The following is an 18653-nucleotide window of genomic DNA, read 5'->3' as shown; positions in this document are numbered from 1 at the left end:
TCCCTGCCTGTCCACCTGCCTGATCATTCTTCTGGCTCCACTTCCAGACTGAGAATTCTAGGAGGGCAGGGACCACACCTGACTGTAAGCCATTGAATCCCCAAGGCTGGCCCCCAGACTACCCACAGGATGCTCAATGACCATGGTAAAGTCACAAAGTCACAGAGTCACAAAGAATTAGGCTTTTGAAGCTTGAAATAAAACCCTTCCTCCTGGGGAGACCCAGCCAAGTGCCCAAATGCCTCTGTTCTTGGGGAAAACAATTGTGGGGTTTCATCTACCATCAGAGGCTGCTGTGCTATGCTTAGTCGCTCAGTCATGTCTGACTCTTTGCAACCCCATGGATTGTAACCTGCCAGGCTCCTCTGTCCACGGGGATTCTCCAGGCAAGAATACTGGGCTGGGTTGCCATGACCCTCCTCCAGGAGATCTTCCCAACCCAGGGATTAAAACCAGGTCTCCCACATTGTGGGCGGATTCTTTACCGTCTGAGCCACCAGGGAAGCCCAAGAATACTGGAGTGGGTAGCCTAGCCCTTCTCCAGGGGATCTTCCCCACCCAGGAAACGAACTGGGGTCTCCTGCATTGCAGGCAGATTCTTTACCAGCTTGAGCTACCAGGGAAGCCCTCAGAGGCTGTTGTCCACTTCCAATACCTATTAGCCATTTCCTCTCCCAACTTCCACTGGTTTCAGCTGTAGTCGAGTTGAGGGTTTGTTTTGCTCTATTTCCTTCTCACTTTTCACCTGGGCTTTTATATTCTGATTGTCATTTTGCTCTCTGGAGCTGGAGAGTCCCTCACAGCTCTCGGGCTGTACACCTCCCCCGCCCCGCCCCACACGTCGGCTCTGTCCCACACCGCCCCCCTGCCTCTGTTAAGTGCACAGCACCAGGCTCCTCCGCTCCTGTCGCCTGCAGCGCCAAATGAAAGCTCCACTTTCATCACCAGGCCCCCTTGGCCCGCGATTTTTTCATATCTTAATAAGGCTCAAATCGGTTCAAGCAACTTCTTCAAAAGCCACACAGATTATTCAAAACAACAGCAATAGGGGAGGAATAAAAGCAGTTAAACTACAAAAATTATCTGGTACACATAATCCTTGGGTCTCTTACTTCCTTTGACGATCATGCCTCGTTACAAAAGAGCAGGGAGAGCAGACTTGCTGGAAAACAGCCCAGTTTCTTCCAGCACCATGTCACCCCCACGGCCCAGGCTTCTCCCAGGAGCAAGGTGACTTGTCCAGGCTGCCAGTTCATGGGCCTACCACCCACACAGAGCCTAGAACTCACAAGGATCTATGCCTGGTCTCACACTCCACTGTCTCGGTTTTATATGCTTAATAACTTCTGAATAAGGACTCGTGTTTCCATTTTGCACTGAATCCTGCAAATTAAGCAGCTCCCACTGCCCTTTGGGGTCAAGTCTTGGGAGTCACAGCTGCCTTCCCACAGGCCAGGCTCAGAGTATCATTAGAACTTCAGAATTCTGGGCCATTGGAACCAGAAAGGGTTACGGGATGAGAGTGCTGTAAGACAAAGGTCCAAGCTGGATTCGAATCCCACCCTCCCGTAGGCTAATTATCACTGAGTTCTGAGCCTCAGTTTCTTATTTGTAAAACAAAGGAAACCTTACTTCTCCTCCTAAAGTTGTTGGGAGGATCAAAGGAGATAATTTATTAGAACAAGGCACCTGGAAGAGACTGGGACTTTAAATATTTGAGGCTGGAAAGCAGCCATTTGGGGAATTTCAGACAGTCTCTGCAGTTTATGAGAGGAAAAAATAAATAAATTTGTCTTTGGAACAGACATTCCCTTTGTTTAAGGAGAGGCCACATCACTGAGTCATTTTGGTCCTACTGGTAAAGCCAGTTCCCATCCGAATGTATACCATTTACAAATGTCAATCGGAGATTCTCCAGATGAATCCTAAAATTAAAAAATTCTTTTATATAAAACTTGGAACTTCAGTGTCCAATGCCTGAAAAATATCATTGTATACTCTTGGGAGATGAGTTTGTTGTTTTGACCAAAAATGAGCTCACGAGTAATCCAGTGCCAAGACCTACCCCCACGAGGAGGGAGGTGCAGGCTTGGCCCCCAGTACTCTAGGCTGAGGCTGTTGAGCTGCCCTGGCGAGACTATTTAAGCTAAGGAAGCAGACGTGGTGAACCCAGAAAGGTCTTCAGTGATGGTGAGTGGGTCAAATGGGAACCTGACAGGTGGGGGTGGGCATTTCCCCCAAAGGGATCAGGGTTCCCACTGTCAGACTTCCTTCAACTGAGCTGAATCCTGGGGAAGAGGAGAAGGTGGCCTTTGTATTGGAAGGGATGACACCTTTTCTTCTCTCTGAGAGTGGCCTGAACTCCTCAGCAGAAATGTTCTGTGAGTATCTTTTGGGAGGAGCCTGGTAGGCTGCAGTCCATGGGGTCGCTAAGAGTCAGACACGACTGAGCGACTTCACTTTCACTTTTCACTTTCATGCATTGGAGAAGGAAATGGCAACCCACTCCAGTGTTCTTGCCTGGAGAATCCCAGGGACAGGGGAGCCTGGTGGGCTGCCATCTATGGGGTCGCACAGAGTCGGACACGACTGAAGCAACTTAGTAGCAGCAGCAGCAGCAGTCTTTTGAAGGCCCAGTGGCAAGGCTGAGCTCAGTCTTGTTAAACTCTGTTGTCCCCAGACATTCAGTAAAGTCATGTCATTTCCTTTTTTTTTTTAAATCACACTGTACAACTTCAGTTCAGTCCAGTTCAGTCACTCAGTCGTGTCTGACTCTTTTCGACCCCATGAACCGCAGCACGCCAGGCCTCCCTGTCCATCACCAACTCCCAGAGTTTACCCAAACTCATGTCCACTGAGTCAGTGATATCATCCAACTATCTCATCCTCTGTCGTCCCCTCCTCCTCCTACCTTCAATCTTGCCCAGCATCAGGGTCTTTTCAAATGAGTCAGCTCTTCGCATCAGGTGGCCAAAGTATTGGAGTTTCAGCTTCAACATCAGTCCTTCCAATGAACACCCAGGAGTGATCTCACTTAGGGTGGACTGGTTGTATCTTCTTGCAGTCTAAGGGATTCTCAAGAGTCTTCTCTAGCACCATAGTTCAAAAGCATCAATTCTTTGGCACTCAGCCTTCTTTATAGTCCAACTCTCACATCCATACATGACTACTGGAAAAACCAGAGCCTTAACTAGATGGATCTTTGTTGACAAAGTAATGTCTCTGCTTTTTAATATGCTGTCTAGGTTGGTCATAACTTTCTTTCCAAGGAGTCAGCATCTCTTAATTTCATGGCTGCAATCACCATCTGCAGTGATTTTGGAGCCCCCAAAATAAAGTCAGCCACTGTTTCCCCATCTATTTGCCATGAAGTGATGGGACCGGATGCCATGACCTTAGTTTTCTGAATGTTGAAGATATACAATTTTTATTTGTCAATTGTAACTGAATACAACTGGAAAGGGCAGTTATACCATTTCCATCGTCTCTTAGCTGAGCTTTGAGGACTGAAGGAACGAGCTCACGTCCATATTAGGGATGTACATAGTCAAGGGTTAAGTATCAATAGCCTGGGAAACAGGATGCTAGACTTGCCAGTGGGGCCAAGGGGAGCAATGATGAAAGAGCAAGGCGGCTGGCAGGGATGCCAAGGCACCGCCTGGGTTGACTTGTGGGACACTCACACATTCCTCAGGGGTCCTGGAAATACCCTAGAGGAGGGAACTTTCTTGAAAAATGGGCTTCCTTTATCCTATGAGATGAGGGTTTGGATTATTGTTATGTGGCCCCAGATGACTGAAAGGGTATAGGAGTCGGAAGAGAAGAGAGGTGATCAGTTGGGTTCCATAGGTTAAATGATTTAATCTGACACTCAGTGGCTAATACAGGGCTTCCCTGGTGGCTCAGTGGTAAAGAATACATCTGCCAATGCAGGAGACATGGGTTCGATCCCTGGGCTGGGAAGATCCCCTGGAGAAGGAAATGGCAACCCACTCCAGTATTCTGGCCTAGGAAGTCCCATGAACAGAGAAGCCTGGCAGGCTATAGTCCATGGGGTCGCAAAAGAGTCAGGATACCACTCAGCGACTAAACAACAATAGCAATGGCTAATATAATAATTATTATTCTGCAGTTGAAGACAATATGACCCAGAAAGTTGAAGCAAGTGTCTCAAATGTCCACGATTGCTTTGCTCCATTCCCTGACTTTGCTCAGTCCACGGCTCCAGGAGGAGCTGCCCACAACCTCACAGGACCACCAGCTCTGATCACAGCTGATCTGACCAGGAGCCACCATCTGATCCAAATTAAGCCAATCAATTTTTCTCTCCTCGGTATTAAAACTAAGTGATCGTCGGTCCCAACTGTGTCAGTGAGCTGTGAAAATTCAAGAGTGACAAGTCCGGAATCACGGCCCAGGTTAGCCAAAGCCATGGACAGAGATGTAAGGAAGAGTAGAAAGGAGGCCTGGCAGGGAAAGTCATCCGCGGAGGAGAGTTGAACCAGTGTCTCGGATGCAGTGGAAACAGGCTTTCTGGGTGCTCGGGAAGGGTGGTGATTTCCCACTGGCTGTGAGGTCAGGCCAGACTTCCAACAGTGGGCTTCCAGGAGCTTACGAGAAGGTCACTGTTTTTTGTTTGAACTAAACTGAAGGAGTTTCTTTTCTCCACAACCAGCAATCCCTGGGCCAACTCACCAGAGAGGGTGGAGGCTGGCTGGTGGACTCCCAACCCAGAGCTCTTCCTATGGTTCTACATCGCCTGCCTCCTCTCTTAGGATAATTTAGACGATCCTAAATTACCTTAGCAGATTTCTTTAATATTAAGTCGACCTGCCCGTGCATTTTTGTAGTAAAATATAGTTTTCCTTATATCCTCACAAAGTTGTGGATAGGACACAATGCTCAGAAACAGCCCAAGTCTATCTGAAGATCTAAGTAGGAATAGTCAGGTGACGCCTGAAAGCCCCTCAGTGGACATCTGGCCAAGGCAGTGGCTAACGCCAGCTCGGAGACCAAAGGGGCCTTTGTCTGTGGCCTGGCAGAGCTCCTTGATCTGGACCAGCCACTCAGGTTGCAAGTCCTGACATGAGGTGATTCCCAGAAAACAGTGAGACTCCAGCCTACGGTGGCCAAGTTCCATGTATTATTCCCCTGCTAGAAAACTAATAACTTGGCAAGCAAAGCCCCTGGGGAACTTACCACCGTGAGTGAGAAAGCCGGAACCATTCTGTCTGGGGTTCTCGTAACATAATGGTCCACTTAACTTCTCCATCAGCCCATTGTTCTGCTGCTGTTTATCTGTGACCCTCACTCAAAAAGTAAACTTCCTCAGGATAACAATATGAATAATAACAGCTGAGTCCCTGTTAGTACCACACCTTTTGCATACATTCTTGTTAGCCCCCAGATTCACCCTTGAAATAAGTGGCATCACTGCATTTTACAGATAAACAAGCTTCGGCTCAGAGACTGTTTCACCTAAGTCACTGGCTGGTAAGGAACAGAGCTGGGATCCACTCTATTCTGCCACTCACAAAACCTAACACTTATCAGGTCGTAAACTAAGCTCTAGACACTGTCTAAATTCCTCCATTTCCTTTTGACAAACAATCCTATGATACAGTTACATAGGGATAAAAAAACTGAATCAGAAGAGGCTAAGTGGGACTTCCCTGGTGGTGCAGTGGCGAGGACTCCACTCTCCCAGTAAAGGGGGCCCAGGTTCAATCCCTGGTTGGGAAGCTGGATCCCACATGTTGCAACTAAAGATCCTGCATGCCATAGCTAAGCCGATTAAATAAATAAATGTGTGCTCGGTCGCTTCAATTGTGTCTGACTCTTTGCAACCCCACGGGCTGTAGCCTGCCAGGCTTCTCTGTCCATGAGACTCTCCAGGCAAGAATACTGGAGTGGGTTGCCATTTCCTCCTCCAAGGAATCTTCCCAACCGAGGGATCGAACCCGGGTCTCTTATGTCTCCTGCATTGGCAGGTGCATTCTTTACCACCAGGGCCACCTGCGAAGCCCCACATAAATAAATACATATTAAAAAAAAAAAAAAAAAACCACACGGAACTGGTCTGCAGGCCAAATCTGGCCAACTACGTTTCATTGTTTAAAAAAAAAAAAGGCTAAGATCAGTTCAGTTCAGTTGCTCAGTCCTGTCTGACTCTTTACAACCCCATGGATTGCAGCAGGCCAGGCTTTCCTGTCCATCACCAACTCCCAGAGTTTACCCAAATTCATGTCCATCGAGTCGGTGATGCCATCCAATCATCTCATCCTCCATCGTCCTCTTCTCCTGCCTTCAATCTTTCCCAGCATCAGAGTCTTTGCTAATGAGTCAGTTCTTCGAATCAGGGGGCCTAAGTATTTGAAGTTTCAGCTTCAGCGTCCGTCCTTCAAATGAATATTCAGGACTGATTTCCTTTAGGATTGACTGGTTTGATCTCTTTGCAGTCCAAGGGACTCTCAAGAATCTCAACACCACAGTTCAAAAGCATCAGTTCTTTGGCTCTCAGCTTTCTTTATAGTCCAACTCTCACATCCATACATGACCACTGGAAAAACCATAGCTTCGACTAGACGGACCTTTGTTGGCAAAGAACGTCTCTGCTTTTTAATATGCTGTCTAGGTTGGTCATAGCTTTTCTTCCAAGGAGCAACCGTCTTTTAATTTCATGTCTGCAGTCACAGTCTGCAGTGATTTTGGAGCCCAAGAAAATAAAGTCTGTCACTGTTTCCATTGTTTCCCCGTCTATTTGCCGTGAAGTGATGGGACTGGATGCCATGATCTTAGTTTTTTGAATGTTGAATTTTAAGCCAACTTTTTCACTCTCCTCTTTCACTTTCATCTAATGCACTTTAGTTCCTCCTCACTTTCTACCATAAGTATTGTGTCATCTTTGTTTCTGAGTTTATTGATACTTCTCCTGGCGATCTTGATTCCAGCTTGTACTTCATTAGTAGTTTGCCCAAATGGATGGTAAAGGTGAGATGTGAATTCAATTTTGCCTCGTTCCCAAATCAGAGGTTCTACCCAGAGCCCCCGCTTAGTTCTCTTCTGAGCCCTTCTCTGGCAGGGTCTGGCTGGAGCTGGTTGTTAAGATCCAGCTAAGATGCTAACTGATTTGTGCGTGGAGGCATTGTCCCTTCCCCGTGTGGTACACAGCATCTGCTTGGCTTCACAGCTGCTCTGTAAGGTGGGCTCATCCTTTTTTTTTTTTTCCCGCGCCGCCGGATCCCCGCTGTGTCGCTCGCCCCGCAGCCCCGGCCCGGCCCGGCCCCCTCAGCCGCCCCCCGGGACCACTGGGCTCATCCTTGAAGCCCCACCTTTTGGGGCCCAGACAGGAACTCACAGTTGGTAAGTGGCAGAGCTGGGCCTCAGACAAGGTCCCTCTGCAGAACCACAGTGCATCTTTAAGTGATTTACAATGGAAAATCTGGTGCAAAGAAACGAGGCAAAAGGTGGCATTTGGAGCAGGATAACAGGTCACACAAGAGGAGATGCCCCAACATCATGAATCCCCGGAGGCTGCCCACCACTGTCAGTGATCTCAGGGGTTCCCAGGAGCCCTGTTTTCAGAAACACCCAGTCAAGCCATGGATGAAGCTGCCTTTGTGATTACACACAGCAGATCTGCCAGTTCTCATCCACCACCCACCTGAAATGAAGAAGAGAAGGCAATTAGTCAGTAGGCAGCTTCCCTGGAGAGCAACCTGAGACCTGGAGGTTTACACCCATGGAAGGTGTATTGGGGTGTGCCCCTTCATCCACATCTGTAAGTGGAGGGAGGGAAGGATAGAGGGAGGCAGGGTTGAGTCAAGGGAGAAGTTGGGCCACCATACCCAGTCACAGCAGAGGCCCCTGTGATCCCACGGGGAGCTCTGGAGCCTGGATAACCTCCTCTGTTGTCCTGAATCCGCACACAGGGTTGAGGGCGTGGGCCCTGACACGGTGCAGTTGGTGGTTTAGTCGCTAAGTCATGTCCGACTCTTGCAACCCCATGGGCCGTAGCCCACCAGGCTCCTCTGTCCATGGGATTTTCCAGGCAAGAATACTGGAGTGGGTTGCCATGTTCTCCTCCAGGGGATCTTCTCAGTCCAGGGATCAAACCCCGGTCTCCTGCATTGTGGGTGGATTCTTTACCACTGAGTTACTGGACCCCAACATGGACCAGTCATTAAACTCAGGATGCCACAGAGATTGGGCATACAGTCAGACAAGCAGCTCCCTTTGGTGAGGGCAGCTTCTGACTGTGAGCCTCCAGCAGCCCAGCACTGCCAGCAGCTGGATGAATAAGCACCCCACTTCTAAAGAGGAAGCTGAGGGCGCACCATACTGTCCACTATAAATAGGCTTTAGGATGTGCCTGGGTGCAAGCACTTGCCAGGGTCTACACACACACACACACACCCTCTTACACACACATCCTCCCTGGTCATGCCTGAGTCCCTGCAACCTCACCGCATCCCCTAAGAATTCAAATTGGTGAGAAAGCACTGTTAGATATCACCCTCCGGAAGGAAAAAGAGAGACTTAACCCTCCCCCCACCAAACTGTTGCTTTTTTAAAAGCTAAAGTAGGAAGAATGAAACAGTCTCCTCAATTTACACTGGCTTTGGCCTGCCTCACCATTATGATGGATTATGTTGTTACTCAATTACATAATAGATGGTTGCCTAATTTACCCAACTGTATATAGATATAAAAAAAATTCATTTCCCCCATAAACAAGAGCATAATTTTAACCACCAAACCACTCAAAATCTTAACCCCAAGCCACCGTATTTGCATTTTTTCCCGACAGAGCTTACATTTTTATTTCTTTAATTGGACAATTTTGAGCATGAAGCCTGACCACCAGCCGTGCTGGGTGATAACAGCCTCCCTCTCCAGCCACATTCACCCCTCTCCCCTCCATTTCCAGAATTAAAGGAATGTTTAATGGCCTCGGGCCACTTCCAGAGTTGAAAGAACATTAAAAGAGTTGGGGCTCAGTCCATTGGGTCAGAAGAGGCTACAAACTGAGAGGACAGGTCCCCTGAGCCCCTTCTCGGTTTGGGCATCTCTAATAGTCGCTGCAAATGTTAGGGCTCTTAAAGGTCCACGTGCTTTCTTGCTGGAGTTCTGAGAGCCTCAGAGAGACATTAGAAAAACGAAAAGAGACCCAAAAAAAATGAGTAGGTCATTTGCTTAAAAAAAATCCTTCAAGTGTCTACCCAACTGTATCCGTTCCCCAGTCTCTCGTTCTTTTAATTATTTCATCTTACAGAAAAAGGCAACGGTGACTCAAAGTTTCCAGACCCAACATCATCCATTTCCCTATTCACAGAGATGTGCTTTTCCTAAAGAGCGCAGGTGGCAGATTTACAGTATAATAGCTTTAAAATCTCTCTACTGGATTCTCTGCTTGTTCACATTTTTTCTTCTCTTTTGTGTATTTGTTTGTTTTTATTATCGTTGTTATTTTTAATCTTCCAGGTTCTCGAAGAACGCTTCTCCAAGGCAAGGTCTTTGGGGCCCTTTAATGCCAGGGTAACTCTGCACTTAACTTGCAGCCATGGTACCATTCAAGATCAAAGAGGCAAGGCGGGATTAATGGAAAAGAATTGCTGTTACTTTGTAAGAATTTCTGGATGTTAACCATCTCTGACCGTGTGTCAACTCCTTCCAACTTCATTCATCAGTAGACTCTCTTGAAACCTCATGGATCCCTGGCCCATAATCTTCTTTTGTTTCTGTAATGAGATGAAGGGAAATAACTTCCACTGAAATAAGTTCCAATTAATTATGCCTCTGAGTAAATCTTTTGGATCACGATAAATGGCTCACAGTGAGAAGCGCCAGCTCTCCTGGAATATGTGTGTGTGCGTGCTCGCTTTTTGTTTCTTGTTTCGTTTAGGAAGTAAGGAAAAATCAAACCAGATTTCAAAACTGAAAAACCGATTGCCAAAAAAAAAAAAAAATTGATTGCAATTAACTGCTTTGGAAGATAATCTACAGTTTAGAAGATGAGGCTGATAAACCCTCAAACCTTCTGGAAACACTCTTTGGGCAGGAGGAACTGGACTCACTCACTATTTTCCTGCTAAATTTAAACCCTATGAAATTATCTACATATAGAGATGTCTGTTGGGGTTTGGGGGATGTGGGTAGGGGGTAGGGAATGAGAGGGTGACTTTAAACAGAAATTGTGTGTTTTGAAGGCAAAAGTTTTATTATAAGCTTGGATTTTGCAAGGGGGGAGGTTAACAAATTTTTTTAAGTCAGTGGACTTAAAAAAAGATAAGTCTTTTGGATAAGAGTTTGGATAAGAGTTTACATGAATTTCTAAACTAGGATATTATTGGTCCCCAAGTAAGAATGTGAAATTTACAGATGTTTCATAGTCACAGCTTGTGCACGCTCAGTCGCTTCAGTAGTGTCTGACTCTTTGTGACCCCATGGGCTGTAGCCCGCCAGGCTCCTCTGTCCATGGAATTCTTCAGGCAAGAATGCTGGAATGGGTTGCCATGTCCTCCTCCAGGGGATCTTCCCAACCCAGGGTTCGAGCCTGCATTTCCTGCATTGCAGGCAGATTCTTTACCACTGAGCCACTGGGGGAGCCCTCATATTCACAGATTATGTATGAAATTGGCATGGGGGCAGGGTTGGCACTTAGCCAGTTGAGTGCTAATTCTCAACCAAAGAGAGGTCAGAATAGAAACAAAAGAGAGCCCAGGGAACACCATCGTGTAAAAGGAAAGCAGACAAGGAAGAGACGTTGGGACCGGTGACTGAGACGAAACAGCCATACTTTTAAAAATCCTTTTAAGATATTTTTTTAAAAATTGAAGTATAGTTGATACACAATATTATATTAGTTTGTGATTCAAGTAAGTCTAATAACCACCTGTCATCATAGTTATGGCAATATTATTGACTATATTCCCTACGCTGTGTATTACATCCCTTTGATTTATTTATTTTGTAAATCAAAGTTTGTATCTCTTAATGTTTCTTCACCTATGTGGAACAATGCTTCACCTTGATTCCCTCTGGCAGCCACCAGTCTATTCTCTGTATCTGCATCTGTTTCTGTTTTGTTTGCTTGTTTTGTTTTGATTTACTTTTTAGATTCCACACATAAGTAAAATCATATAGCATTTGACTTTCTCTCTGATTTATTTCGTTTAGCCTGACGCCCTCTGGGTCAATCCATGTTATCACAAATGGCAAGATTTCATTCTTTTTTTTTTTTTGTCTAGGTAATATTCCATTGTCTGTGAGTGTGCCTGCCCATGTGTGTGCATGTGTGTGTGTGTACACATACATACCACATCTTTTTTATGCATTCATCTATCAGTGGACATTTAGGTTGCTTCCATATCTTGATTATTGTGAATAATGTTACAATGAACACAAGAGTGCATATATTTTTCAAACTAGTATTTCTGTTTTCTTTGGTAAATACCCAGAGTGGAATTTTTTATTTTATTTTAATTTTTTAGAAAGGGAAGTTTTATTTATTTATTTATTCAATTTTATTTATTTCTCTATTTTTGGCTGTGCTAAGGCTGCGTCTTCACTGCTGCACACGGGCTTTTTCTCTCAAGTTGTCGCAAGCAGGGGCTACTCTTCTTTGCCATGTGTCATCTTCCCGTTGCTGTGGTTTCCACTGTTGTGGAGTGTGGGCTCTACAAGGCAAGCTTAGCAGTTGTGGTGAATGGCCTTAGTACCTCTGAGGCTCACAGCCGCTTCCTAGACCAGGGATTGAACCTGGGTACCTTGCATTGGTAGGCAGATTCTTAACCACTGGACTACCAGGGAAGCCCAAGGAAGATTTTTATTTATTTTTTTATTTTCTTATAAGCCCTTTTGGCCACACTGCACAGCATGTAGAACTTCCCAGACCGGGGATCAAATCTAGGCACCCCCTGCAGTGGGAGCTCTAGTCTTAACCTCTGGACCATCAGAAAGTCCGCTAGTTCTTATTTTTAGAGAAACCTCCTCCATCTTTTGTTCCATAAGTTGCTATGCTCATTTATATTCCCATCAGAGTGCACGAGGGTTCTCTTTTCTCCACATCTTCACCAACACTTGTTATTTATTGTCTTTTAAAAATCATAGCCATTCTGACAAGTGTGAGGTAATGTCTCATTGTAGTTTTGGTTTGCGTCGCCCTGATGATTAGTAATGCTGAGCATTTTTCCATGTGTCCATTGGCCATCTCTTGGCTTTCTTGAGAAAAAGGTCTCTTCAGGTCTTCTGCCTATTTTTCCATCAGTTTTTTTTTTATACTGAGTTATATGACTTCTCTCTATATTTGGATGTTAATCTCTTATCAGATATATCATTTGCAAATATCCTCTCCCATTTCTTAAGTTGCTTTTTCATTTGTTAATGTTTTTTTTCTCGTTATCCAAAAGTTCTTTTAGTTTGATGTAGTCCCATTTGTTTATTTTTGCTTTTATCACCCTTACCTGAAGAGATAGATCCAAAAACATACTGCTAATACCAAAGTCAAAGAGCATTCCACCTATGTTTCTTGTAAGAACTTTATGTTTTCAAGTCATAGATTTAATTCTTTAACTCATTTTGAGTTTATTTTTTAATACGGGGTAGTTTGATCCTTTTTCACATCCAGTTTCCCCAACAACATTTATTGAAGAAACTGTCTTTTTCCCATTGTATATTTTCACTACCTTCATCACAGATTCAGTCAGTTCAGTCGTTCAGTCATGTCTAACTTTTTGTGACCCCATGGACTGCAGCACGCCAGGCTTCCCTGTCCATCACCAACTCCCAGAGCTTGCTCAAACTCGTCCATAGAGTGGGTGATGCCATCCAACCATCTCATCCTCTGTCATCCCTTTCTCCTCCTGCCTTCAATCTTTCCCAGCATCAGGGTCTTTTCCAAGGAGTCAGTTCTTTGCATGAGGTCGCCAAAGTATTGGAGTTTCAGCTTCAACATTAGTCCTTCCAATGAATATTTAAGACTGATTTCCTTTAGGATAGACTGGTTTGATCTCCTTGCACTCCAAGGGACTCAAGACTCTTCTCCAACACCACAATTCAGAAGCGTCAATTCTTCAGTGCTCAGCTTTCTTTATAGTCCAACTCTCACATCCATACATGACTACTGGAAAAACCATAGTTTTGACTAGACAGACCTTTGTTGGCAAAGTATTGTCTCTGCTTTTTAATATGCTGTCTAGATTGGTCATAGCTTTTCTTCCAAGGAGCAAGTGTTATTTCATGACTGCAGTCACCATCTGCCTTGATTCTGGAGCCCCAGAAATAAAGTCTGTCATTGTTTCCATTGTTTCCCCATCTATTTGCCATGAAGTGATGGGACCAAATGCCATGATCTTAGTTTTTTGAATGTTGAGATTTAAGCCAACTTTTTCACTCTCCTCTTTCACTTTCATCAAGAGGCTCTTTAGTTACTCTTTGCTTTCTATCATAAGGGTGGTGTCATATGCATATCTGACATTATTGATAGTTTGACAGGCAATCTTGATTCCAGCTTGTGCTTCATCCAGTCCAGCATTTCCCATGGTGTATGTATTCTGCGTATAAGTTAAGTAATCAGGGTGACAGTATACAGCCTTGAAGTACTCCTTTCCTGATTTGGAACCAGTCTGTTTTTCCATGTCCAGTTCTAACTATTGCTTCTTTACCTGCATACAGATGTCTCAGGAGGCAGGTCAGGTGGTCTGGTATTCCTATCTCTTTAAGAATTTTCCACAGTTTGTTGTGATCTACACAGTCAAAGGCTTTGGCACAGTCAATAAAGCAGAAGTAGAAGTTTTTCTGGAACCGTCTTGCTTTTTCAATGATCCAACAGATGTTGGCAATTTGATCTCTGGTTCCTCTGCCTTTTCTAAAACCAGCTTGAACATCTAGAAGTTCATGGTTCATGCACTGTTGAAGCCTGGCTTGAAGAATTTTGAGCATTACTTTGCTAGCATGTGAGATGAGTGCAATTGTGCGATAGTTTGAGCATTCTTTGGCATTGCCTTTCTTTGGGATTGGAATGAAAACTGACCTTTTCCAGTCCTGTGGCCACTGCTGAGTTTTCCAAATTTGCTGACATACTGAGTACAGCACTTTCACGTATCACCTTTCAGGATTTGAAACAGCTCACCTGGAATTCCATCACCTCCACTAGCTTTGTTTGTAGTGATGCTTCCTAAGGCCCACTTGACTTCACATTCCAGGATGTCTGGCTCTAGGTGAGTGATCACACCATCATGATTATCTAGGTCATGAAGATCTTTTTTGTACAGTTCTTCTGTGTATTCTTGCCACCTCTTCTTAATAGCTTCTGCTTCTGTTTGGTCTATAGTCTTTTTGTCCTCTGTTGTGCCCATCTTTGCCTGAAATGTTCCCTTGGTATCTCTAATTTTCTTGAAGAGATCTCTAGTGTTTCCCATTCTATTGTTTTCCTCTATTTCTTTGCATTGATCACTGAAGAAGGCTTTCTTATCTCTCCTTGCTAATCTTTGGAACTCTGCATTCAAATGGGTATTCAGATGGTTACATCATAGATTAATTGACCATATACGTACAGGTTTATTTCTGGTCTCTCTATTCTGTGCCAGTGATTTTTGTGTCTGGTTTTGTTATAGTACCATATGGTTTTGATTACTGTAGCTTTACAATATAGTTTGAAATCAGGGAGCATGATGCCTTCAACTTTCTTTTTCTTTCTCAAGATTGTTTTGGCTATTCAGGGTCTTCGCATTCTATGCCAATTTCAGAACTATTTTATTCTATTTATATGGAAAATTCCATTGGTATTTTGATAGGGACTGCTATGTGGATCTTTATTATTTCACTGTTTATAATAGAAAAGAATGGAAACAACCAAAATGAGGTTCATCAAATAAATCATGTTATGTGCACATAACAGGATATGTGGCAACCATTTAAAATAATATAGAAGACTATTTAATAACTTCTACTATGCTTAATGGGGCTTCCCAGATAGCTCCGCTGGTAAAGAATCCATCTGCAATTCAGGAGACCCTGATTCAATTCCTGCTGCTGCTGCTGCTAAGTTGCTTCAGTCGTGTCCGACTCTCTGTGACCCCATAGACGGCAGCCCACCAGGCTCCCCCATCCCTGGGATTCTCCAGGCAAGAACACTGGAGTGGGTTGCCGTTTCTTTCTCCAATGCATGAAAGTGAAAAGCGAAAGTCAAGTCACTCAGTCATGTCCAACTCTTAGCGACCCCATGGACTTCAGCCTACCATGCTCCTCCACCCATGGGATTTTCCAGGCAAGAGTACTGGAGTGGGGTGCCAGATTCAATTCCTAGGTTGGGAAATTCCCCTGGAGAAAGGATAGGCTATCCACTCCAGTTATTCTTGGCCTTCACTGGTGGCTCAGCTGGTAAAGAATCCACTTGCAATGCAGGAGACCTGGGTTTGATCCCTGGGTTGAGAAGATGCCCTGGAGGAGGGCATGGCAACCCACTCCAGTATTCTTGCCTGGAGAACCCCCATGGACAGAGGAGCTTGGAGGGCTACAGTCTATAGGGTCACAAAGAGTCAGACATGACTGAGCAACTAAGCACAAACACACATGCTGACAATATATTGTTAAGTGAACAAAGCAGCTTATAAAGCATTTTGAACAAAATTATCAATTTTTATTTATATATAATATTGAATTTATATGATATATTCATGCATACATACACACAAAGTCAATGGAAAAAAACTGAAGAGATAAACATTAGCAGTGGCTGGGATTATGGGTAATTTTAATTTTCTTCTTTATGTTTTTCCATACTTTATAAACTTTCTACAATGAGTAGCTCTTATTTTTATAGAAAAAAAGTATTAAAAATGTATGCACAACATACTTTCAGTGAATTTAAGAGTAAAAGAGGACCCACGTATTCCTCCTCGGGTCAATTATTTCCTATATAGGCCCCACCCAACCCTGAAGACTCTCCAAGAGATCCATAGACTTGTGAGTCCACATAACTGAAAGAGTCACAACATTCAGAATGAATGTGATGACCATGCATCAGCTCTTTCTGTGAGTCAAGCACCTTAGGCGGAAGCAGACTAAAACCAATATACATGCTGTCTACCTGAAACTACCACAACATTGCTAAATGACTACACTCCAAATACAAAAGTATTAAAAAAAAAAAAAAAAAAAGAACCAAGATACAGCCTCTGCTCTCATGTAGCTCACAGCCTTTTGGGGGAGGAGAAATGCATATAAAAGCAGCTCTCATGCAGGTCAGCTCTCAGAGGCCCCTTCAGAGGGTCTGCAGTGTGTCAGTGGTACAACATTGATCTTGGGTGGAAGTGAACAAGTCCAGGGTTGAGCACACTCAGTAAGCACCAAGAGCCATAGCTCACCTTATCTTCCCAACAACTCCTAGATGTTCTAACATGGGGAACATGCTTCAACGTGGGGAAACCGAGGCCCAGAGCACTAGGGACATGCAGCAGCCTGAGGAGGAAGACACCCTCACCCAGGTCTCCTCCACTCTAGGGTTTTCATTTTTCTTCCACTCCAGTGGGTCTTACAGTGTGAGGAATGGACCACCACTCTCTGGAAACAGATGTTCTTAAAAAGAGTTCCAGGATCAAAGATTTTGAGGACGTGATTTCAACTCCCTGTAGGAGAGTTATCCAACACATTGCACGTCAGAAGGTCCTTTGGCGAGATCCTTAAGAGGTTAAGGTTAAGGTTAAGGTTAAAATGCTTAAGAGCATTTTCCACTCTTACTGGACCCCCAAACATATTTTCAAGTGCCATCCGGGAATCCTCTTGGAACCTGGGAGGATTCATGCTCTGTCACAGCGCTGCATTCTGACCAGGAGAGGCAGATATGACAGAGAGCAGCTCAGGAGAGGAGAGCTTCTGGGCCCTGAAAGGTGAGGGGTCTTTGGCAGGTGCAGAAGAGGGGACGGTTATTACTATCCTTTGTGGAAACAGCCCAAGCAGCAGCCAGCGAGGCGCCCAGATGCAGCCCTGTCACCCCTGATGCCAGTGATGGAGCGAGAGGACTGATCCATCTGCATCTTCCTGCAGCTGCGATGATGCTGAAACCCAGGAGGCCATGAAGAGAGCATGAGTGACAGCCGAGTCAGTGACGAGTTAATCTCCCTGATGAGGATTTGGGCCTGCGCGGCCTTAACAGGCATGCAATTTGCCTAATTTTCCCTCAAGGGATGTGTCTTCCCTCCTCAAGAAAGTCACTAAGGACTTCTTCACTCTCACTTGTAAACAACCATGGATAATGTCTTCCCATGATCTCTCTGCTGCGCTGGCCTTTGGATGCTCATTTAACCTAAATGGCTGCGGGCTCCACTGGGGTCCCTGGAGGCCCATGCCTGCCTGAAAGGTAGCCTCTCCCAGCCCCCTCCAGATTCCTGATCATAGCTCTCCCAGTGCCCAGGGAACGGGCAGGCAGAGCGGGCCGCACACGTCATATGGTTACAGGGTTTCTCGGAGGAGGCCACCGGCTAAGCAAAATTAGAGAAGGCGCATGTTTGTGCTTATCATTCAAACACTTGGGAGTTAGCCCTGGGTTTGAATCCCGCCTCTGATCTGTACTCACTATGGGACTTTTGACAAGAGACACAAGGTCTCTTGGTCCAAGATCTTCAGCGGTAAACAGGAAAGAAACAGAGGAATGTCCCAGTGTGAAGCACCAGGGACAAAGACTGGCCAGTAGCAGGTTTCAATGATAGCTCTGATGATGGTGCCAACTGAGGCATAGACCCTAGCCCAAATGAGCTCCTGTGGGATAAAAGAGGAACAAATACAACTCCAGGAGAAATTTTACTCCTAAAGTTCCAGGGCTAACTAGAGATGAGTCCTAAGATGAAAGACCCAGGGCGCCAGCACAGACAGAAAGCTTCATCAAGGATATTGAGTCTTGAAATAAGAGGGTGATGAAGCAAGAAGAAGGGAAAGGAGAACTGCATGAGAAAAGGTCCAGAGGCTGACCCTGAGGGGTAGGTTCAAGCTGCTCCAGAAGATTAGAGCGGGGCCAGAGAGAGGAGGACCAGGGTAGGGAGACAGGAAGGGGCAAGAGAGACAGGCTGGGACCAGTGTTGAAAGCCAGGTTTGCCCTGATGCCATAGGACATAGAACCTTTGAGGGCACCTGAACTCAGACACAAAGGATTAAAATGGTCTTTGGAAGACACTTACTGAGCCTTGTGCAGATGGTTTGAGCCAAGGAAGAGAACAAAAGAGAGTAGTCAGAAGACCAAATCACAGTAGACTTCACCTGAAAACCAGAGCAGCCTTTTGGGGGAAGGAGCATCAGAAACAAATGTAAGAACCTCAGCGCTCCTCTCTGGGATCATTTGATGTGATTCTGCCAGTACTAACTGGTGATGGGAGTGCATGAGGACCCGGGAGGGGAGTGAGAAAGCTGCTCTAGCCTTATGTGTAATGATTTAATTTTTACAAAATTGGATTAATGCCTTACTTGTGAAATGAAAAATTAATTGAAAAAAAAACCCTAAGAAATCCATCTTTCCAGCATTCTAAAAGAGAATTCCTCTTAGGGATTAATTTTTGATTTTTGTGCAGAAGTTTTCACAAATTAGCTAAATGAAACACTGATATTTCTGGGAGGATTTCTTTCTGAGGCCTAAAAGCTGCCTGCGCACAACCTCCTCAGTG

At 45.0% G+C, this 18653-nt stretch overlaps 1 long non-coding RNA gene across 1 annotated transcript; it reads left to right on the top strand.

The window, feature by feature from the left end:
- Window positions 1–2106: 2106 nt before the first annotated feature.
- Window positions 2107–9862, top strand: LOC147344348 (uncharacterized). Its single transcript, XR_015155156.1, has 2 exons — window positions 2107–2190; window positions 9484–9862. It is a non-coding gene; the product is annotated as an uncharacterized LOC147344348 (long non-coding RNA).
- Window positions 9863–18653: the final 8791 nt, after the last annotated feature.

Source organism: Bos grunniens, chromosome 26 (assembly GCF_055505025.1).
Source record: "Bos grunniens cultivar Pamir isolate PY7600 chromosome 26, Bosgru_T2T1.0, whole genome shotgun sequence".
Lineage (NCBI taxonomy): Eukaryota > Metazoa > Chordata > Mammalia > Artiodactyla > Bovidae > Bos > Bos grunniens.
Note: the sequence above shows the minus strand (reverse complement) of the source record. Positions and strands in the feature narration are given on the sequence as shown.